This window comes from Aquarana catesbeiana, linkage group LG02 (genome assembly GCF_042186555.1).
Source record: "Aquarana catesbeiana isolate 2022-GZ linkage group LG02, ASM4218655v1, whole genome shotgun sequence".
Classification (NCBI taxonomy): domain Eukaryota; kingdom Metazoa; phylum Chordata; class Amphibia; order Anura; family Ranidae; genus Aquarana; species Aquarana catesbeiana.
In genome coordinates, this window is record NC_133325.1 from 74345991 (window position 1) to 74370710 (window position 24720).

The window sequence follows — 24720 nt, forward strand, 5'->3', positions numbered from 1 at the left end:
GCACAAAAGTTCACGCATGCTCAGAAGCGATCGGTCTTGTAAACTAGCATTCGTAATGGAGAATTAACATTCATGACGTGGCAAATTATGAAATCTCCAAATGCAGTGCACAATTCTCTTCTTCTTTAATGGGATAATGATGAAGCTGCTTTGCTGGTGATACTGATGGAGTTATTGCAAACGAATTTTCAAAGGCTTTTTTTTTCAAGTGATATCAATAATAATAATTATAGCGCTAAATGAAAAACGCAAAAAGAATAGCACGAATCAACACTCACCAAACTTCTACTAACACGAAATTAGCAGAAGGAGCCCAAAGGGTGGCGCTAAAGAGCTGAAAAACCACGTAGTACGTCTAGTACATCACTACGTTTGTAATTGTTGGCCAACATTTGTGTGACCGTGTGTATGCAAGACAAGTTGGAGCCAACAACCTTCGAAAAAAATTCCACGGTTTTCAAAGAAAAAAGGGAATATTTGGGACTTTAAATGAGACGCAACGGGGAATATTGCGCCTCCATCCCTGGTTGCTTTTGCAAAAAAGAGGGGGGAGGGTGGGACTTTAGATGAGGTGCATGGGGTAGAGCCAGACAAAACCATATACATATGTAAAAAATTGTATTCTTTATTAGACCAAAGATAGGGCATGGATCATCCCATATAAATGCATAATAGCACATTGGCATACAAAATACAAAGTATCAACATACATATTAAGGATAGTCACCAACATGACACAGAAAGTAAATATTATACATCACAGTCCCCCAAATGGAGTAGGCATAACATTATGTCAGGGTGGTAGAGCAATAAAAACCATCTAGAATCATAAATATGAGATGGATGCATCAAAATAAGCTCGACGACGTTTCGTGGACTTCTGTCCACTCATCAGGAGCAAGTGCATCCATATACTAAAAAGGGGATAAAAAAAAATCACCATTATAGTTTGATATAACCACAGACTGGAGGGGTAGAGGGATTGAGGATGATGATGAACAAATATGAACAAATGGCTCGCAGTCTCCGCTGTAATTCATCCCAAAGGTGTTCTGTCGGGTTGAGGTGAGGACTCTGTGTAGGCTAGTCAAGTTCCTCCACCCCAAACTCACTCATCCATGTCTTTATGGACCTTGCTTGGTGTGCAGTCATGTTGTAACAGGAAGGGGCCATCCCCAAACTGTTCCCACAAAGTTGGAAGCATGAAATTGTCCAAAATGTCTTGGTATGCTGACACTTTAAGAGTTCTCTTCACTGTAACTAAGGAGCCAAGTCCAAACCCTGAAAAACAACCCCACACCTTAATCCCCCCTCCACCAAATGATTTGGACCAGTGCACAAAGCAACAGTCTTAGACTCAAGCCCCCTGACATACCCCTTCTCATAAGGTACAAAGCCCTATTAATCAAATGTTACAAAGAGTCTGTTTAATGTGCATGTCCAGCCAAAACTTTTTATCTTAGGTTTAGGATAGAGTAGGGAAGGCTTAGAGCCCCTGTCAGGTTTTCCTGCAATCCAGGACTCTGTTAGAGAGAGAGTTCACCTCATTCCCTGTCCTAATGACAATGTTGTACCAGATGGGAAATGAGAGGAACTCTCCAACAGCAATATCCTTTTAGCAGAGTATGTGGAGGATAGCACCACTGACAGATTTGTACTTCGGTGCTTCTGTTGGAGATTTCCCTTCACTTCCTGTCTGGCAAAACTGTTGTCAAAAGGATAAGAAGTGAGGAAATATCTCTGCTGATGTGGACATTCAAATGCCAAATCCGAACCCAATTGAAGTCGATGAGGGCCAAATCTGTCAGGGCTGGCTCATACAGATAGTATGGTTGAATTTGCATCGCATTCGGGCCAAACTTTGCTCCGCAGCAGAATCGGATCGCATGGGTGTTCACACCCATGAGATCTGATTCCTGTCCGAATTTGCAGATCGCGCTGCGATATGCGAACTGATTTGGGGGTGTCATTAACCTATATTATACTCCCAGCAGTTCGCATAATGCAGTGTGACCTGCCGCCGAGAGACATGCAATGAGGGAACCAGCAGTGGATTCACAAGGTTCCCGCATCTCAGCAGTGTGAACCGGCCCTGAAATCAACTTTCTCCATTGTTAGGGCTAATAGCCAAGGGATTGTGCATGGGGGGCTGTGTATTGCACCAGGAGATATACAAAGGATACCATTTGCAAAATTTAGTAACATTGAAAGTGCATCATTAAAAATAGACTCTTCCATAAAAAATAAAAAAATACTTGGGGGGTTGGGGAGGTCGAAACCTGCCTTAGAAGTGGCACATTCCTAATGTAAACAAAGTAGTAAAGTGACTTTTTACAAGGAAATAAAGCCATCTAAAATGCTGTTAACCACCTGGCATCCGCGCTATAGCCGAATGACGGCTACAGCGCGGACCTACATTCCCGGGAGGACGTCATATGACGTCCTCCCCTGTGCACGCTCCCTGCGCGCGCCCTCCAGGGCGCGCGCCGGGCGCGTTGTGATCACCGAGTCACTGAGACTCGGCTGATCACCGATCTGTGTAAAGGGCCGGTCCCGGCCCCTTACCATGTGATCAGCTGTCAGCCAATGACAGCTGATCACATGATGTAAACAAAAGATCGGTAATCGTTTTTTTTTTTTTACTCACGCTGACAGCGCGAGTAGAAAAAAAAGCCGATCACCGGATCGGATGTGAGGGACATCGGTCTCCAAGTGGAAGAGGCACATCTGCCTCATCAGTGCCCAATAAAAGTGCCACCTAATAGTGCCCACAGTGCCACCTAATAGTGCCCACAGTGCCACCTAACAGTGCCCACAGTGCCACCTAACAGTGCCCACAAGTGCCACCTATCAGTGCCCACAAGTGCCACCTATCAATGCCCACCTGTAGTGCCAATCAGTGCCACCTGCCAGTGCTGCCCATCACTGCCACCCATCAGTGCCCATCACTGCCGCCTATCAGTGCCCATCACTGCCGCCTCATCAGCGTACATCAATGAAGGAGAAAAATTACCCGTTTAAAATTTTTTAAAACAAAATATAAAAAAATAAACTTTTTTTTAAAAAAAAAATCAGTTTTTTACATTTTTTTAATAAAAAGTAAAAACCGCAGAGGTGATCAAATACCACCAAAAGAAAGCTCTATTTGTGGTGAAAAAATGATAAAAATTTCATTTGGGTACAGTGTTGTATGACCGCGCAATTGTCATTCAAAGTGCGTCAGCGCCGAAAGCTGAAAATTGGTCTGGATAGGAGGGGGGTTTAAGTGCCCGGTAAGCAAGTGGTTAATTCACATTTCCCTACAAGCTTCTTTTATTTTTGGAGCCCCCAAAATACATACTAGACTATCAAGAAGGTGAGGGTCATATGTATACTTTTGGGGTACCCACTGCTCTATTTCCCCAAAAAAAGCTAGTTTGCAGGGAAAAGTGAATTAACAGCTTTTTATTACTATATGTCACTTTTGTTATACATCTAAAAAAAATGACATGTGCCCCCCAGAGAAATTCAATATGGGACCCTTCAGGTCATGTATGGATTTTGAGGGGGGGGCACAAAAAAAATGACATAGGACCATCCCAAAATTCATAAAATCCATACCAGACCCATTGTATATAGAATGGATTAGAAGGGGGAGCCCTGCAAAGGGGCATGACCGAAAAAGGTCTGCCGATCAGCTCCCGATTAGCACTCTCAGCCAATGGCTGAGAGCGTTGACCGGAGTGTTCTGGCGGGGGGGGGGGTCGCCCCCCTGTCAGAACACAATAGAACATCAGGAGAGATCGCTGTACTAACATTGGATAGTTAGTACAGTGGCTCCTCCTGGGCTGTCAGTTTTTTTAACCGGGTTAAATGAAAAAAAAAAAACTACTGATGTGTACTAGACATGTGCACACTCAAATATTTTGTTTCGGAATTTCGTTTTCGTCCGAAAAATACATTTATTCAGTTACTCCCAAAATTCGTTTTTATTTAATTTGTTTCGTTAAAAAATGCATTAGTCCGAAAATCCGAAATAATTACGGTCGAATCTGTCATTGAAGGCTTATGGTGTCTGTCGAATGTTCTAAGAAGATTCGAGCAGCTAAACTGTACGACGCCGCAATCGTACATTTCCGGTCGAATGTTCCGACTACAAGCTATAGTAGAGTTCTAATGTTGTATAACACTAGTAATAATTATATTTATTAATTATTATTACTAGTCAACCAAAATTAGAATTCTTCTATAGCCTATGGGGGGAGCATTTGACCATAAATGTCCGCTCGCGGTGACTGCTTCGTTCAATCTTCATGTCGAATCTTTTCTCTCTATGTCGAATAATCTTGGACTAATAGAGTTAGGTTAGGCACATTCGACCTTTTTTGTTATTGTCGCTATAATGTCAAATCTTTTCTCTCTATGTAGAATAATCTTGGACTAATAGAGTTAAGGTTAGGCACATTCGACCACAACTTCGATGAACACAGATCGCTATTGTCAGCGTCATGCCGAAACTCCTATCTATATCGAACTGTTGTCACAACGAAAACGAAAATAAAGCATTTGTTTATGTGGGATCTTTCAGTTTTCGGATTCTGCACTTTCGTTATCGTTTGTTAAAACGATAACGAAAATACCCGAAATTCGGACGAAAATGCATTCGGACGAAAACGAATGCACATGTCTAATGTGTACTAGGCTTTAAAGTGCAAGTAAACTTCCATGTCTGACATTTACCTATAGGTAAGCCTATAATAAGGCTTACCTATAGGTAGTGTAAATATCTTCTATAGTGTACATGTAGCTAGTGACAGAGCCCTAAGCTGTAACGGCAGCTCCGGCACGCATGAGCGGGAGTGACGTCATCGCGGCTTCGGCCAGTCACACAGCCGGAGTCCGTGAACCTGAAAGCAAGATGGGTGAAGATGAGAGCACCTGCTGTGCTGACATCTTGGCGCTGGAGGGCTTCGTTTTAAAGTAAGTTAAACATAATGTGCTAGTATGTGATGCATACTAGCACATAATGACAGTACCTTGCTGGTACAAAAAAAAAGTCCAGCGGTTTACAACCGCTTTAATCCAAGCATGCAACCTGGCAGGCCAGGAAAGGGAGGTGGAGGGCATACACTCACACCATACTCCTGCCACCAATGACAGCTCTCTAGAGCTAAATATAGTCCATGTGTATAGGGAAACTAAAATGAGTAATAAAGAGGGGTCTGCGTTTAGTGTGGTTATTTGTGATTAATTGTGTGTTTTTACTTAAAGAGCACATTTATGGTGACAAATCCCTTTACAGCCAAGAGGTTGTTGTGTTCATTAATGAAATGCAGGAACATGCTTTGAGCCCATGATAGCATTTCATCTTGCTGGAGTAGGACTCCACCTGGGAATAAGACTTTAGATAAACACACTTTTTACGCGCACTCTGCCTCTCGTCTGTCTCCTAACTTTGTTGTGACATTTGGCCAGATGTGCATCGAGCTTGTAGAATTTATTTCGAATCATTGAAAGGAATATTTATTAGAAAACCATGGGATATCTTTGTTTGATAAGCCTATAATTTATCATCTAAGGTGCTGTCCTAGTTTTGCAAACAACACAATGTAAAAAATTTTGCGACAGTGCGCCTGAGGCTGTTGTATTTCTGTGTTTCGTCTCAGTACCTGATTTTCTTAGGCCCATTATGCTTTGGGGGAACGCCAAACACAACATAAATTTCAGCAATTAGATAACTGTTTACCTGAATCCGCTCTTTTGGCTTTGGTTCCTCTGCTTGGAATTAATATTTATTCTAGGTATTTTTTATAGCACCAACAATTTTGGATGTGCATTTCAGTCCCTACCCTTATGCCACGTACACACGACCGGACTTTACGGCATACTTGGTCTGGCGGACCGGAGTCCGTCGGACAGTTCGATCGTGTGTGGGCTCCAGCGGACTTTTTTTCCCCGAAAGTTCAACGGACCTAGAAATGGAACATGTTTCAAATCTTTCCGACGGACTTCAATCCGGTCGAAAAGTCCGCTCGTCTGTATGCTAGTCCGACGGACAAAAACCGACGCTAGGGCAGCTATTGGCTACTGGCTATGAACTTCTTTGTTTTAGTCCGGTCGTACGTCATCACGTACGAATCCGTCTGACTTTGGTTGATCGTGTGTAGGCAAGTCCGTTCAAAGTCAGTCGTAAAGTCCGTCGAAAAGTACGCCGGACAAAGTCTGCCGTAAAGTCCGCTCGCGTGTATGTGGCATTAAAGTGATTGTAAAGTCTCATTTTTTTTTTAGTTAAAAATAACAAACATGTTATACTTACCTCCTCTGTTGCAGTGGTTTTGCACAGAACAGCCCGGATCCTCCTTTTCTCGGGTCCTTCTTCTGTGCTCCTGGCTCCTCCCTCCTGTTGAGTGCCCCCACAGCAAGCAGCCTGCTATGGGGGGCACCCGAGCCGAGCCACAGCTCCCTGTGTCCATTCAGACATGGAGCTGCGGCCCAGCCCTCTCCTCATTGGCTGACTGACTTTGATTGACAGCAGGGGGAGCCAGTGGTGCCACGCCAATGAGGAGGGGAGTCCCGGGCAGCCGAGACAAATTTACAACATCGCTGGATCCAGATGGATAGAATGCATTAAAGCGGAGTTCAACCCAAAAGTAGAAACTCCACTTGTCTGTCTCCTCCCCCCCTTCACTGCAACATTTGGCACCTTTTGGGTGGGAGGGGGTATTTGTTTTTGACAGGTACCTGTCCCCACTTCAGTCGGACCTTGCCGCGGGGAGGTGCGTCAGAAGTTCGGCCCCCTCCTCCTTCCCTGCAAGAGCACGGAGCAGGAGAAAGCTATGGGACACAGTGTTTTGAAGAGAGATAATAAAACACTGCAGATATATGTGCTCAGCTCAAATTTCATGAATCGGGTTTACATCCACTTTAAAGTGGTTCTAAAGGTAGAATTTTTTTTTATCTTAAAGTGGTTTTTAAGTCAAATTTTTTCCTTCTATAGTTCCCTCTGTTAGATAACATTAAGCTCCGCAGTGTATGTGATTTATAAAAATATGCTGTCTAATACATTATTTCCGAGCGCCGCTCAGCACTCACGAAAACACTGTTATTTTTACAGCGGGGGGGGGGGGGGGGGGATCTAGGAGCGGATGGTGCTGACAGGCAGGGAGGGTAGAGGGGAGGAGTACACAGGAGAGCATAGAGCAGATCTGTGGATGACGGAAGCATGTAAACTGACCACAGTGTTACGGCTCAGCAGCTCTGATAAATTGTGGTCAGCTTACAGGGGGGTGGGCAGAACCAGGAATGTCAGCCTTATATTTCAGAAGTACATCTTCGCCAGCACACCATGGATCAGAAAACAAGGTTGTCCAAAGAAGGTTTTTTAATCGAAAATGGTCACATCACAAGGGGGGTGCAACGTTTCGGGGCCGCGCAGGACCCCTTCGTCAGGCAAGTGATGAGGGGTCCTGCGCGGCCCCGAAACGTTGCACCCCCCTTGTGATGTGACCATTTTCGATTAAAAAACCTTCTTTGGACAACCTTGTTTTCTGATCCATGGTGTGCTGGCGAAGATGTACTTCTGTTTGATGCTTCCAGAACCCAACTGGTAATCGTTACAGCACCCATTAATGCTCTATGCCGTTTGTCCGGGAACGTGTGCGACTGGAATATTGAATTGAGCCTTATAATTCAGGTATTTCAAATTACACTGCACAAGCACTGTACAGTATAACATGCTTTAAAGGATTAGGATCCATTTTTTTTTAGGGTAACACTTTAATGCATTCTGTGCAGTAAGATAAAAAACCTTATGTGTGCAGCAACCCCTCTCAGCCCCTCTAATACTGAGCCTTATCTCGATCCAGTGATGTTGCAGGAGAGCCTTGGCTATCCAGGACTCTCCCTCCTGATTGGCTGAGACTCAGCAGCCGGTGCTGCTGTGAATCAAACTCAGTGAGCCAATGAAGGGGGGGGGCGGGGGCCAAGCCACAGCTCCTTGTCTGAATGGACACACAGAGCAGCAGCTCGACTCGGGTGCTCTAAAGCAAGCTGCATGCTGTGGGGTTACTCGGCAGGAGGGAGGGACCAGGAGCACTGGCGAGGGACCCAAGAAGAGGAGGATCTGGGCTGCTCTGTGCAAAATCACTGCAACAGAGCAGGTAAGTATAACATGTTTGTTATTTTTAAACAAAAAAAAACAAGATTTTAATATCACTTTAAATGCAGCTTTAGCCAGTGAAGTTGATTTACTAAAGGCAAGTGCAGTTGCTCCAGAGTTTAGTAAATGAGGTGAAATGTCCCTTTGCAAAGAATACTCAATCACATGCATGGAAAATAAATGCTTGCACATGATTGGATGAGGAAAGTCAGCAGAACTTCCTTTCCTTTCTGGAACAACTACACCTGCTCAGTCAATTTGCCTTTAGTAAATCAACCCCAATACATGCCCCTCCCTACATGAAGCATGCACATCACCTGGGAATCCTCAGATCACTTACAGTAAGCAAACTCTAATAATGGCCAATTTTATTTCAATTTCTACTATTGCAAATTCGTTTGAAAGTAAATCAAAGCAGTCTGCCAACCACAAGCTCGATTGGCTACTTTATTTCGGTTGATTGAGAAGTTGAAGCTGGGCAAAAAATTTGACAACTTCCATACAGTTTTTGTAAAGAACAAGTCAAAAAAACAAACACAAGTTTGCTCAAGTTTTTTGAACAGGTTAGATCGGGGCTTTTTCGATCCCATCTCCTGGCGGTTGTCCAAAATCACCATTTAGACCCCTTTTTCTACTGAGGCGGTCAAAAACTGCCCATAAAACATCGGGCGTTTTTGCGATGATTTGGTGTTGTTTTTTACGACGTTAGCGTGTGCTTTTTTTAAGGTCACGTGACAACACGAGCTTAAAAAAAAAAAAGAAGAAAATGAGCCATTTCGCTCTGCTTTCGCGACACGTTGCAGCGCTTTTGAAGTGCTTTGGAAGTGATCCTTGTTCATTTCAATGGATAGGGGCGTTTTTGAGGTGCTTTTTAAAGCGCTCCAAACATGCCCCAAAAATGCTGCCTGCAGGACTTTTTGTACCGCCCCACCAGCGCACCGCCCCAGTGTGAAAGCTTCCATTGAAATGAATGGCAAGCAGTTTTCTGGCACTTTTCAGGCGCTATTTTTAGCGCAAAAACACCTGAAAAGCAGGTCTTAATGTTTTGGAATGCTTTGTAATTTCAACAAAAAAAAAAAAATGGAACTGAACGATTGCTCTGCTACCATAGACTCAAAGCATGCTATGTATATGGCTAATTTATTCTGGTCATTCATATAGCAATTGTAGCCAATTTGAAACCAAACCTAATCGATGGCAGCAAAACATAGGAGAGTCTTGGTTAAAGTGGCACTAAACTTTTGTTCTAAAAAAAAAAAAATCAAGTGTGTATTTTTTAAAGAGTAACTCCAGTTTTGTTAAGAAAAAATATTCCCCCTCTGGGTGATCTATAGGTGATCGATTTAACAAACTTTGTTGCAGATTCCTACCTTTTGTTATGTTGAAGAAACAGCTCTTTGTTTGTATCCATTTGCAAATGAATGTGAATGGCAGTGAATCAGCTGCTGCACTTGCAGAGTACCAATAAAAAAAGTGGCAGGGTCTGCATCCTTTCAGATGTGATTTCCCTTGGGGAGTATCTCATCAAAATGACATTTTTGCTGCAGATGATGCCAAAAATCTGACTTGTATCTTAGTGCAGCCTTCTGGAAAAATCAGTGAGCCAATCACATAAGCAAGAAATGACATTTCTAGGGGGCGTTCTGTACATCTTCTGTGTACAGAATGCCTCCAAGTGGCCATATTGCATTGAATGTTGCAGAAAATTACAGCTCTGCAGGTTAAAAAGGAAAGGTCATTTTTAATAGCGTTCAATTACAATGCTTTTTTAGCAATTACAGTGAGGGAAGAAAAGTATTTGATCCCCTGCTGATTTTGTACGTTTGCCCACTGACAAAGAAATGATCAGTCTATAATTTTATTGGTAGGTTTATTTTAACAGTGAGAGACAGAATAACAACAAAAATATCCAGAAAAACTAATTTCAAAAAAGTTATAAATTGATTTGCATTTTAATGAGTGAAATAAGTATTTGACGTCGTTGAAAAACATGACTTGTTACTTGGTGCCAAAACCCTTGTTGGCAATCACAGAGGTCCAACGTTTCTTGTAGTTGGCCACCAGGTTTGCACACATCTCAGGATGGATTTTGTCCCACTCCTCTTTGCAGATCCTCTCCAAGTCATTAAGATTTTGAGTCCTGATGTTTGGTAACTCAAAACTTCAGCTCCCTCCACATATTTTCTATGGGATTAAGGTCTGGAGACTGGCTGGGCCACTCCAGGACCTTGATGTGCTTCTTCTTGGGCCACTCCTTTATTGCCTTGGCGGTATGTTTTGGGTCATTATCATGCTGGAATATCCATTCAGGACCCATTTTCAATGCCCTGGCTGAGGGAAGGAGGTCCTCACCCAAGATTTGGCGGTACATGGCCTCGTCTATCATCCCTTTGATGCAGTGAAGTTGTCCTGTCCCCTTAGCAGAAAAACACCCCCCCAAAGCATAATGTTTCCACCTCCATGTTTGATGGTGGGAATGGTGTTCTTGGGGTCATAGGCAGCATTCCTCCTCCTCCAAACACAGCGAGTTGAGTTGTTGCCAAAGAGCTCAATTTTGGTCTCATCTGACCACAACACTTTCATCCAGTTCTCCTCTGAATCATTCAGATGTTCACAAGCAAACTTCAGATGGGCCTGTGCATGTGCTTTCTTGAGCAGGGGGACCTTGCGGGCGCTGCAGGATTTCAGTCCTTCACGGCGTAGTGTGTTACCAATTGTTTTCTTGGTGACTATGGTCCCAGCTGCCTTTAGATCATTGACAAGATTCTCCTGTGTAGTTCTGGGCTGATTCCTCACCATTCTCATAATCATTGAAACTCCACGAGGTGAGATCTTGAATTTAGCTCCAGACTGAGGGAGATTGACAGTTATTTTGTGTTTCTTCCATTTGCAAAATAATCGCACCAACAGTTGTCACCCTCTCACCAACCTGCTTGGCGATGGTCTTGTAGCCCATTCCAGCCTTGTGTAGGTCTACAATCTTGTCCCTGACATCCTTGGACAGCTCTTTGGTCTTGGCCATGGTGGAGAGATTGGAATCTGATTGCTTCTGTGGAAAGGTATCTTTTATACAGGTAACAAGGTTATACAGGTAACAAGCTGAGATTAGGAGCACTCCCTTTAAGAGAGTGCTCCTAATCCCAACTCATTACCTGTACAGAAGACACCTGGGAGCCAGAAATCTTGCTGATTGATAGGGGATCAAATATTTATTTCACTCATTAAAATGCAAATTAATTTATAACTTTTTTGAAATGCGTTTTTCTGAATATTTTTGTTGTTATTCTGTCTCTCACAAAATAAACCTACCTAGAGCAGTGCACATCACTGCAACTAACGTGCACCTCCCATTTTAAACAAACAGAAGTGAGAAGGAAAAGGAGAGGTTCAAGAGCTCACAAAGGACATTACAGGGCAGAAAAATACAGTAAGAAACACTTTCCTAAACAATATATTAAAAGGCCATTAAAGCGGACCTTCAGTAATTTTTTCATCTTTCCATCTATTAAATCCTTCGCCCTTGTTGTTTTAACTTTGGATAGTAAAACTTTTTTTTTCTGCCAGTTATAACCTTATACAGCCCACTTCCTGTTTCTTGTCTGATAAAACGCCTAGGCTTATGACATCATACACAGCTCTCTCTCTCACTCTTGTGAGAGTTTGCCGGGAAGGGAGGGGGGATGAGTTATACGAGGGCCAATGAGAGCGGCAGGGCTGCAGGTGTGACTCTGTGTGTCTGTCTAAATCCAGGAAGTGAACAAGCAGCAGCTTCAGCTGCCCACAGTTAAAATGGAGGGAGATTTCTGCAGCATATTTGGCAAGTACAGAATCACAGTATATATAAAATATTAAAAGTGGTTGGAGGGAAGCTTCAGAATGGCAAAGATGTTTTTATTACAAATAATGTGAGGAGACTGCAGTTCCTCTTTAAGTAGTGGATGTGTATAGATCACTTTTGGAGAATAAGGGCATTATTTAGTGTCACTTTAATGAGCAGGCAACAAAAAAAACATGAACACGTTCAGGAGGGGATTGTGGGAAAAAGGGTTAAATATGGAGTTTTTGTATACTTAGCCACAGCGGCACAAACCAAAGCGGACGACACTTTCTGTACTGCACTTAGGCTGTAAACAGGAAGACTGTACTGGTGTCAATCTACCTAACAGCCATGTATAGATTTACTCATAATGAGCTTGTCCTGTTCTTCATTTAAAAGCATAATGGTTACTTGCTGCCACAACATTTGCGGGTAATGGGTTATACCGTTTTATTACAGGCTGAATTAAAGAGAAACATTTCCCTGTTGTCAGCCTTTTATTGTGAAGACTTTAAACTGTTTTATACATTTCATAGTGTTCAGTGGAGAGCTGTCCAAGGTGCTGACTTTGGTGGTTATTTTGTGTAAATTAAAGTGGTAGTAAACTGCCGCAACAAAAACAAAAAAAACAAAAAACAAAAACCTGCAAAACAATAGCATATTGTGCTAGTACATTATGAAATACTTTCCTTAGAACAAGGCTCCCGCAGCTCGCCCGGTCACCACCGAGGGGGCTGACATGTTCCCTTGGCGTTTCTTCCAGATTCGCGGGCTCCGGCCAGTCACATCCATGACAGGAGTCCTTCGTGAATGCGCCGGTGACGTCAGCGACTGCATGCAAGATGAATATCTCCTAAACTGTGCAGGTTTAGGAGATATCCATGTTACCTACAGGTAAGCCTAACTTCTCCCCACAGTCCTCCATACTGACACTCACCAGCCCACCCGGCTGAATCTCATGAGATCTCCCAGATGTGCTGACCTGCTCCTGCTGTCCTTTCTCCCTGCTCCTCTGCCTCCAGGAAGGGCTTCCTTCGTGTGTTTTGGTAGAACCCTTCCAGCACCCGAGCCCTGGCCCAATGTCACCATCCCCCACAGACTAAGGGACCCCCTCAAGGACCACCGATAGCCTCCTCAGCACTCCATCTCCATTTTCCACCAAATGCCCCTCTTGCATGACTCATGCCTATTTTTTGAGGTGGCCTGCCCGCTGCCAGCCCTTTACTGGGGATTGGCTGAGTCCCTTATAAATATTACAAGCAGCCCCTCCTTGCCTCCACACACTATGTCTGGAACATTCTCCCATGTCCCAGAAAACAGGGGGAGGCACCAGATAAGCTCCTAGGGTGAGTCACCCAGCCCTGAGTCACTAAACCCTGACCCAGATTCATAGCTCAGGCTTAGCCCTGAGCTAAACTTACACTAAAAGCTACAGTAAACCTAGCACTACTATAGGGTGCTCCAGGCATACCGTAGGTTAGCTACTACATGTTGGGAAGATTAAGTGTACATTGCATAGCAAACTGTACTCAATAAAATATTATGCATACATAAGCTGTGGCCTGTGCATGGTCCTTCATGCTAATCTTGGGAGCGTCTGCATGCATGAGGCAGCCAGAAGGGTGTAGGGCGGGTAAAGTTTATTATCACATTGTGTGATATCCAGGCCTCAATGAACTATTCTAGGATCTTGGGGTCATGTTCACTGCTCTACAGTGGAACACATGGGCCCAGTAAAGATTCCCAAAGCACAATGTCTGGGAGCTCGCTGAGTATTCACTAGAATATTATAATTATAATACTAATAACAATTAATAATGATATTATTAATAATAATCCACCAGAGGATAGCTTTGAACGTCTAATGGCATATTTTCTTGTGTTCTACTTCACACTTACATTAACAGCTTCATCTACTGCACATATTGCTCGATATCTCCAACCTCTTTGTTTTGAAGGCAAACATAACACATTTTTATTTGTACATTCTAACAAATTATTTGCTATTCTGATTAGATAGAAACCATCTGTTCCAAAGGACAGCTTATTCCCCCTACCCAAGGCATGCATGACTTCTCCAGGAATCTGACTGCATCAGCCTGACAACAGAATGATAAAAACAACGCATCTAGTCTACTTTCACTCTGTTTGTTGTTATGTTGTTAAGGACTTTAAGCAGAAGTTTCAAAGTGTCTGGAATATGTACAAGTACAGTAAATAACATCGGGTCTGTTACAGAAGACAGAAGGTTTTGCCAAGTCGGAATCTAGGGGTTTCTTGAAGTATTATGGGTAATAATTCTTGTTTCTGCCACTGGTTCAGCCCCTGTTGTCTTCCATTACTAAACCTAGTTTCAAATTGCCAAGGAAATTAAAGAAAGCTTATTTGATAGAAACATGAGGCTACAATTGCTTTCCTCCTGTGAATATAATTTACATATTGACCTTCTTGCTTCAGAGCCCCGAACTAGCATGCAGATTTATTTTCCTGATTTGCATACTTGTTATCATCATTATATCACGTCACCACAACAGGCAGGCAGCTAGCATTTTTAGAAAACATTGGAAGCCTCTATTTCTTAACCTTTTCTCAATGCCTCAAGGTGGCCCTTTAGGCGGGTCTTAATGCCAGCAGGTAGGATGGACTTTATGATTATATGATCACTGTGATCAGGGATCAAATGATCACAGTGATTGCTGGCTCAGAATCTATCTGTGACTGTGCTGGAAACCTTGGTCCTCATGGAAACATGTCTGGCATGTGGGCAATAAGACCCATCAGCCATTCTGCTGCAATTATGCCTGTGGTTGTCCAAAGGTAATTTGTTCATTAAGGGACAAAGGAGAACAAACAACAAACAAAAAGCTAATAAAGGGTCTGGATGATATTAGTTATGAGGAAAGGTTGCGAGCACTGAACGTATTCTCTCTGGAGAAGAGACGCTTGAGAGGGGATATGATTTCAATTTACAAATACCGTACTGGTGACCCCACAATAGGGATAAAACTGGTGACCCCACAATAGGGATAAAACTTTTTCGGAAGGGAGTTAACCAAGACATGTGGCCACTCACTAAAATTAGAAGAAGAGAAGTTTAACCTTGAACTGTGTAGAGGGTTCTTTACTGTAAGAGTGTCAATGTGGAATTCCCTTCCACAGGCGGTGGTTTCAACAAGGAGCATCGATAGTTTCAAAAAACTATTAGATAAGCACCTGAATGACCCCAACATACAGGGATATACAATGTAATACTGACATATAATCACACACATAGGTTGGACTTGATGGACTTGTGTCTTTTTTCAACCTCACCTACTATGTAACTATGTAACTATATTACATGGTGGGCACGGCACATTACAAGAGATTGGACATTGGCAAAACATGAGTTGTAAGGATAGTCTACCCCTCTTGCTCCCAGCAAGCCTTGTTTCTTTTGCTAGTTTTCCCCAGAAGAACGAATGCCTTCTATCTGGTATAAGAGAAGCAAACCATTTCATTTTTTTTAGTTTTTTTCTACATTCTTTTGTTGATTTTCCTGGGCCTATGAGCAGTTCTCTGCTGTGTTGCCCAACTCTCAGGTGAAAACACCTAATCATGGGACTTAAGATACCACATTTGCCACACTTCTTTACACTGTTAAATTGAGTATTTCTTTATGAAAATGATTTTACAACCATACAACATGGGGCACTGTACCAAAGCCACAGAGAAGATAACTATATGTCACCCCCTTCTTACTCAACCCACACAAAGCAAACCAATAAATGTATTTTTCTACAGTAATTGGGCTAAACACATCACCCAATATTATACAGGTATTATAGTTACATAGTTACATAGTTAGTCAAGTCCATCTGGTTCATCCAAAAAAAAAGAAAAAAACAATCCCATATACACAATCCTTCACCCACAGTTGATCCGGAGGAAGGCAAAAAACCCCAGCAAAGCATGATCCAATTTGCTACAGCAGGGGAAAAAATTCCTTCCTGATTCCCTGAGAGGCAATCAGATTTTCCCTGAATCAACCTATAAGTGTCAGTACCCAGTCATATTATGTACATTTAGACCCCTTTCACACTGGGGCGGTTTGCAGGCGTTATTGCGCTAAAAATACCGCCTGCAAACCGCCCAAAAACAGCCTCCGCTGTTTGTTCAGTGTGAAAGCCCGAGGGCTTTCACACTGAAGCGGTGCGCTGGCAGGAGAAGAAAAAATCTCCTGCAAACCGCATCTTTGGAGCGGTGAAGGAGCGGTGTATTCACCGCTCCTAAACCGCTCCTGCCCATTGAAATCACTGGGACAGCGCAGCTATACCGCGGCAATACCGCGGCTACAGCCGCGCTATACGAGTGGTTTTAACCCTTTTTCGGCCGCCAGCGGGGGGTTAAAACCGCACCGCTAGCGGCCAAATACCGCGGTAAACCAGCGCTGAAAATAGCGCTGTTTTACCGCCGACGCCCCCAACTGCCCCAGTGTGAAAGCAGCCTTAGGAAAGAACTCAGGCCTTTTTTAAAGCAATCTACTGAGCTTGCCAGAACCACCTCTGGAGGGAGTCTATGCCACATTTGCACAGCTCTTACTGTGAAGAAACCTTTCCGTATTTGGAGATGAAATCTTTTTTCCTCTAGATGTAAAGAGTGCCCCCTTGTTCTCTGTGATGACCTTAAAGTGAATAACTCAACACCAAGTTCACTATATGGACCCCTTATATATTTGTACATGTTGATCATATCCCCCCTTAATCTCCTCTTCTCAAGAGTGAATAAATTCAGTTCCTCTAATCTTTCCTCATAGCTGAGCTCCTCCATGCTTCTTATCAGTTTGGTTGCCCTTCTCTGCCCTTTCTCCAGTTCCCCGATATCCTTTTTGAGAACTGATGCCCAAAACTGAACTGCATATTCCAGATGAGGCCTTACTAATGATTTGTACAGGGGCAAAATGATATCTCTCTCTCTCGAGTCCATACCTCTCTTAATACAAGAAAGGACTTTGCTCGCTTTGGAAACCGCTGCTTGGCATTGCATGTTATTATTGAGCTTATGATAGTTACAAAGTTACATAGTAGGTGAGGTTGAAAAAAGACAAAAATCCATCAAGTCCAACATGTGTTTTTAATTTTATGTCAGTATTACCTTGTATATCCCTGTATGTTGTGGTCATTCAGGTGCTTATCTAATAGTTTTTTGAAACTATCAATGCCTCCTGCTGAGACCACCGCTTATGGAAAGGAATTTCACATCCTTGCCCCTTTTATGCCCTGTACACACACGGTCGGATTTTCCGATGGAAAATGTGTGATAGGACCTTGTTGTCGGAAATTCCGACCGTGTGTGGGCTCCATCACACATTTTCCATCGGAATTTCCGACACACAAAGTTTGAGAGCAGGCTATAAAATTTTCCAACAACAAAATCCTTTGTCGGAAATTCCTGTTGTGTGTGCACAAATCCGATGCACAAAGTGCCACGCATGCTCAGAATAAATTAAGAGACGAAAGCTATTGGCTACTGCCCCGTTTATAGTCCCGACGTACATGTTTTACGTCACCGCGTTTAGAACGATCGGATTTTCCGACAACTTTGTGTGACCGTGTGTATGCAGGTTTGAGCCAACATCTGTCGGAAAAAATCCATGGATTTTGCTGTCGGAATGTCCGATCAATGTCCGATCGTGTGTACAGGGAATTACAGTAAAGAACCCTTTACGTAGTTTATGGTTAAACCTTTTTTCTTCTAATTTTAATGAGTGGCCACGTGTCTTGTTAAACTCCCTTCCGCGAAAAAGTTTTATCCCTATTGTGGGGTCACCAGTACGGTATTTGTAAATTGAAATCATATCCCCTCTCAAGTGTCTCTTCTCCAGAGAGAATAAGTTCAGTGCTCGCAACCTTTCCTCATAACTAAGATCCTCCAGACCCTTTATTAGCTTTGTTGCCCTTCTTTGTACTCGCTCCATTTCCAGTACATCCTTCCTGAGGACTGGTGCCCAGAACTGGACAGCATACTCCAGGTGCAGCTGGACCAGAGTCTTGTAGAGCGGGAGAATTATCGCTTTATCGCTGGAGTTAATCCCTTTTTTAATGCATGCCAATATTCTGTTTGCTTTGTTAGCAGCAGCTTGGCATTGCATGCCATTGCTGAGCCTATCATCTACTGGGACCCCCAGGTCCTTTTCCATCCTAGATTCCCCCAGAGGTTCTCCCCCCGCGTATAGATTGCATTCCTATTTTTGCGACCCAAATGCATTATTTTACATTTTTATACATTAAACCTCATTTGCCATGTAGTTGCCCACCCCATTAATTTGTTCAGATCTTCTTGCAAGGTTTCCACATCCTGCTGAGAAGTTATTGCCCTGCTTAGCTTAGTATCATCTGCAAATACAGGGATTGAACTGTTTACCCCATCCTCCAGGTCCGTTTATGAATAAATTAAATAGGATTGGTCCCAGCACAGAACCCTGTGGGACCCCACTACCCACCCCTGACCATTCTGAGTACTCCCCATTTATCACCACCCTCTGAACTCGCCCTTGTAGCCAGGTTTCAATCCATGTACTCATCCTATGGTCCATGCCAACAGACCTTATTTTGTACGGTAAACGTTTATGGGGAACTGTGTCAAATGCTTTTGCAAAATCCAGATACACCACGTCTACGGGCCTTCCTTTATCTAGATGGCAACTCACCTCCTCATAGAAGGTTAATAGACTGGTTTGGCAAGAACGATTCTTCATGAATCCATGCTGATTACTGCTAATGATACCATTTTCATTACTGAAATCTTGTATGTAGTCCCTTATCATCCCCTCCAAGAGTTTACATACTATTGATGTTAAGCTAACTGGTCTGTAATTCCCAGGGATGTATTTCGGGCCCTTTTTAAATATTGGTGCTACATTGGCTTTTCTCCAATCCGCTGGTACCATACCAGTCAGTAGAATGATCTACCAAAACCCCGAGATCCATCTCCACCATTGATTCCCCCAGTTGTACTCCCCTAGTATTTATGATGCATGTATATTCTTAGCCCCCAAGTGCATAACTTTACATTTATCAACATTAAATCTCATTTGCCACTTAGTTGACCAATTAGACAGTGCATTGAAGTCGAAATTGGAGATATCCTGTAAGGACGTTATTCCACTGCATAGCTTAGTGTCATCTGCAAAGACTGAAATGGTACTTTTAATCCCAGACCCAATATCATTTATAAAGATATTAAAAAGTAAGGGTCCCAGCTCTGAACATTGGGGTACACCACTGATAACCTTAGACCATTCATAGTAAGAGTCATTAACCACTACTCTGAATTCTGTCTTTTTCTGTTTTCTATCCATTTACAAATTCATCTTTCCAAGCCTGTAGACTTTACGTTACACATGAGCCGTGTGTGGGGAACTGAAACGCTTTTGCAAAATCCAAGTATACCACGTCCACAGCCACCCCTCTCTCTAAGGTTTTACCTACCTCCTCATAAAAAGAAATACGGTTTGTTTGTCAACTTCTGTCATCAACTTTTGTCATCTTTCCGTCACCGAAATACATAGACCTAGCATAGATTCTAAAATCACAATGTCTGGAAGATCACAGAGTATTCCCTGGAAGGCAAACATCTGTATTGTGAAAGTATACCACCAGGATTTCCAGGTCTTAGTCCCCACATGCAGAAGGCAGAAAGCTCTTGGAGGTCCTGAGGTTCCGGAATACTCACACTGTGTCTGTTAATACTCACACCCCCCCCCCCCCCCAGGGAGGTCACGAATGGTTTCAAATAGGTGCTACCTATTGTATTGGTGTAATACCAGAAAGACCACTGGATTTCACTCTATTGAATGCTATGTGATATCCAGGTCTCAATTAACTGTTCTAGGATTTTGGGGTCACCTTCTCTGCCCCAAAGTGAAATACATAAGCCCAGCAGGCCAGATTCTCAAAGCACAATGTCCGGAAGCTCACAGAGTATACCCTGAAAGGCAAATACCTCTATTGTGAAAGTATCCTAGCAATATATCTGGGACTTAGTCCCGAAATCCAGATGGACATCTGGAGGTTTCAGAATACTCATGCTATGTCTGGTAATGTGCGATTAGGAAAATGTTTGTCTTACCTGTTGATTCCTTTTCTTGGAGTACATTAAGGGAAAGGCCCCTTCTCTCTGTTTCTTGCTTCCCTAGCTACAAAACTGAGTCTTGCTGGGAGTTGGAAGGTTTGTACTAGGCTGCTCTTACATATCTTGTTTACCAGTGTCCAAACCCTTGAAGACAGCTGCATAACCCAATGTACCTGAAGACTTCTCTTGTGTCCCTTAATGTACTCCAAGAATTTTACAGGTACAACAGTATTTTAGTTCTTAAAGGGAATTTCAGAACTATCCAGGAAAGGAAAACATTTGAACTAAGAATGATAATACTTTTTGATACAAAAAATAATGGCCTAAATTTAGATATTGGTTTCCTTACCCATTATACTAAAGTTTTACGACCCCCTCTGTGACTAGCATCCCCCCTCCAGTCTATAGCTCTCCCTGTCTTATCTCACTAACTCTGCTGCTATCTTTATTACCATTGATTTGTATGTGTTTGTTTTTCTTTCCTTTTTTTTTTTTTAACATTCTGCTAAAAAATTTGTGAATTAGTACTGCTTGGACCTTGAAGAAGGGGACATACCCCGAAAGCTTGTCCTGAAAAATTTTATGTTAGTGCAAATAAAAAAAGTATCACGGACAGTACTCAATTTTCACAGGTACAACAAAAATCCTATTTTTGCCATGTGACAGATTTACTTTAAAACTATATTCCAGCTTTGGCAAAAATACATTTATGTATGGCACAAAAACTCTACAAAGAAAACAAAGACAGCAATTATGAAGTTTTGAATCTTTTCGGAGCAATCAACAGGATGACTGAGATTGAGTTGTTTATAGCTCTATGTTTACAAACTGAAGCCAGGCAGGTCTAAAGTTGACCATGTAGGAGTAGATTTTCTAACAAATGTTAATGTGAACATTCATACAAAGATTCATACAAAAATTCTCATCAGTATATTTGATGACTTGAAAAGAGTAATCTGAAAGTACTTCAAAAAAACGTTTGGCTTTAACATTCGATTTCAGATTGAATGGACTTAATTAATTAATTTTTTGCAGAAAAATGTTCCATCCTGCTGTTGAAAACTAACATTGAATTAATGCCACTAAGAATTAGAAAATCAAACAAATGTTCTTATGACAAAAAATTCAAACAAAATTATACTAGTGTATGGCCAGCTTTAGCAAGGTAGGCTGAAAAGTGTTGATTACAAGGCTACAGAAAACAATAATCATCTGCACCCTGGTCTATAATTGATCTAATATCTTATCAAAGCTTCAGGCAGTTAAAACATATTAATTACACTATTTTGGTAAAGCCAATTTTTACTGGTGGAAATTAACACAGTATACTCTGTAATTCCTATTTAATAAACAACATTATTCCATAATTCAGATCTGTAATGCTTATTCATAACTTAAATACAGATTTGCGTATTGCCCGCCAGATATGTTTGTATTACAGTGATACAGTAAGCTGTTATAGTCTCTTGACCCAATAACTCCATACTGGTTTAATAAAGCTGGCAACAAACACCATTATGCAAGCTGGAAAAATCCACAAATTAATTGCATTTTCTTTGCTAACAAGTGTTAATCATTGGTTTAGCTTCAAGTGGTAATTATGTTTATTTTATTTTGCATATTGAATAACAAACTGTAAATTATTGTTACCTGGGTCATTGAGTCCTTTTTATATGGTTATGAACTGCATAATATGCTGTGTGATGCTACATTGGGATGCGCTATAATATGTTATGCAATGATGTATATCATTTTTTTATACTGTTATTTTTTATTCTGTTGTGTCATAATGTATGCTATTTATTTATTTAATTTATGCTATATTGCTATAATGCAGCCATGCTCAACCAGAATTCTATGGAACCCTTGTGTTCTTCCATAGGTTGCTTGTAGTTCTCTGAGCTGTGGTTGGTTGACCTCCCATGCATGGAGTCTGCACAATTCCAGGTCCAGTGTCACTGGGTACTAACATTTATAGGTAAAGTTGATCCAGGGAAAATTTGATTGCCTCTTTGGGATCAGGAAGGAATTTTTTTCTCCTGCTGTAGCAAATTGGATCCTGCTTTTCGGGGGGGGGGGGGGGGGGTTCGCCTTCCTCTGGATCAACTGTGGGTATAGGATTGGGTTTATGGGATTGTATTATATTTTTAATTTTATTTTTTTATAGTTGAACTAGATGGACTTTTGTATTTTTTCAACCTAACTATGTACATATGTATTTGACGGGGCCAGTGACATGACACCAATGATCTTTTTTTTTTTTTTACTGGCCTTCTGACCCCCACTGTAAAGTGGGCATTATTTTCACTGACGATGAATAAATCATAGCAGGGGCTCCCTGAGACCTTAAAATTATTTCAACGGTTACCCGTGGGGTAAGACAGTTGAGAAAATGTATTATTTTCACCTCTGTTTATATAGTGCATTATAGTATATGATATAACATAATTGTCTTGTTTATTTATATATTTATCCGTTGTACTATGCCAGATCAGTATACACAGAATATTAATTATACCATCATGGTCTGTTTTTTTTTTTTTTATAAATCATGTTAAATCATGCTGTTATTTATGATCTTGTCCTTGATTCAACTCTAAAGCTAAACTCTGGGCAGATAAAAAAGATATAAATTAATGCAACTCTATATTAATTAATAAATCATTAAAGTGTTACTAAACCCAGCACCCTGGATTCACTATATCTGGTCTCCCACAGTACACAGAACATGGAAATGCAATTATGTTAGTCAATATAAACTGCTAAATACTTTTTCTCATCAGCGGTATATAGCAGGCTTGTGACTTCTATCAATGTCTGGCTAAAGCTTGTAGGATGAGTTTTCATTCTCCTCTGACTGCATGACCCTGACCCTCTGTCTGGACAGTGCTGATTGGCCCTGTGTCCCAAAAAAAAAAAAAAGCCTCTACCATTACACATCAAACTGAACATGTGCAGAGGGCCCTTCGAAGCTTTATTCTATCAAGCAGTTGGATTGGGGACTGTAGAAGAAGGGGAGGATCACAGAAGACAGGATCAAACAGCCTTTTTACACAATGCGCAGAATGAACCCCTTAGGTTCCACAGTGAGTATAACAAGCATGCTTTACTGCATATAGAGACTGATTTTACTGTTGTGGGTTTAGTAACACTTTAAATTGATTTTTTTAATGTAAACAATGTAAGTACTTGAGTGTGACTTGGTAACATCCCCTTGCACTCCCCGTACAGCAGAGCTCAGAGTGGGGGAGGGAGAAGCAGCCGAAGGAACCAGCCAGGTGTGTTACTGTTTAAGGAACTTGCTGATAGGAAGAGAGATCACAGTGACAGAGAGATGAGCTTCTCAGTATACAGCTTCTCTTTTCACTGTCCAGTCAAAGGCTGGGGAAAGGACAAGATCTGTAAGCGATACTGAACTGCAGCAGAGAAAAAAATTAGGTCTCCTGTCCTGCGGGACTGTTCCATGTGGCAGAACTATGTAAAACTCAGATTTTTGCAAGTAAAACAGCTCTCTTATACGTATTTCATCTCTGTATTTAGCTATTTGCCTGGGGTTCAGCTTTAATTTTATCCCACGCACGGCATCAAGTTTTCATTAATCATTTCATCTGCTTTCTGTATTATTAAAATGAATCACATCAATTTATGGTAATACTGAAATGTCACTTCACTCGCTCTGTTAACTTAGCTTCGGTAAAATGCAAGACCTTAGCATTATTTATTAAGATCTCTTTAATGACAAATATAAATGTTCAATACTAGTGACGACGAGGGATGAGCTTGGGTTAGCGGTCTTTGCTGGACCAGTGGAGATGCTTGTGACATCATGGACCTAATATGACCACATGACCATATTAGATCAATGACATTGACCTAATATGGCCATGTGTCCGTAATAGGTCAAATGATGTCACAAGCATCCTTTTTCTTTTGTGTACGTCAGCTACGGGGCAGCTCATTGGTGAAGCAATGACAGCTAACCCTCATATAAAACAGACTACTTAAAGTGGACCTTTCCCCCCTTTCACTAAAAAGCATGCAAGTTCTTCATGCTGATATAAACTAATCTTACATTGATTGGGTAAATAAAATATTTTACCAGTTACTTACCTTTAATGTGTTCCCATGTTATTTTTTTTTAGGCACTGGGAATGTAGCCAGGGCCTCACATCTGCCCCCTGGGAGGTCAATGTTAGCAGTGCCTTCAGGGAGATCTCATCTCTATTAACTGCACAATCTCACAAGATTTCATTAAATCTCTTGAGAACTTGCGAGGCGGAGGCTTTTTTTATTTTACTATTGATTATACATTGCTACTATGTTGGCAATGTAGGTGTTGGGTATCTTGATGACACATTTTGCAGTAAGGTGTCAAGTTTTCAATAATCATTTCATCTGCTTTCTGCATTAATTAAATGAATTACATCAATTTTTGATTAATGCTGAAATGTAATTTCCCAAAAACAACAGTCGGATCTTGTACTGTACATGTGTGAGATCCGGGTCATATGTCATTGGTGGGCCTGCACAGGGAACAAAGAAGAAGAAGCCGGTCATTATTTTTTAAAATGGCGGTGTGGGAATGGGGAACAGGTCAAAGAAATCCAGTGTAAATTTTTCAAGCTAGGGACAGTAAGGAGTGTTTTTATATATT

General features: G+C 41.8%; 1 protein-coding gene across 2 annotated transcripts in view; it reads left to right on the forward strand.

Annotated features, from left to right (window-relative positions):
- CNTN5 (contactin 5) overlaps positions 1 to 24720 on the forward strand; it is a 2213095-nt gene that overhangs the window by 455209 nt on the left and 1733166 nt on the right. The window lies entirely within an intron of this gene.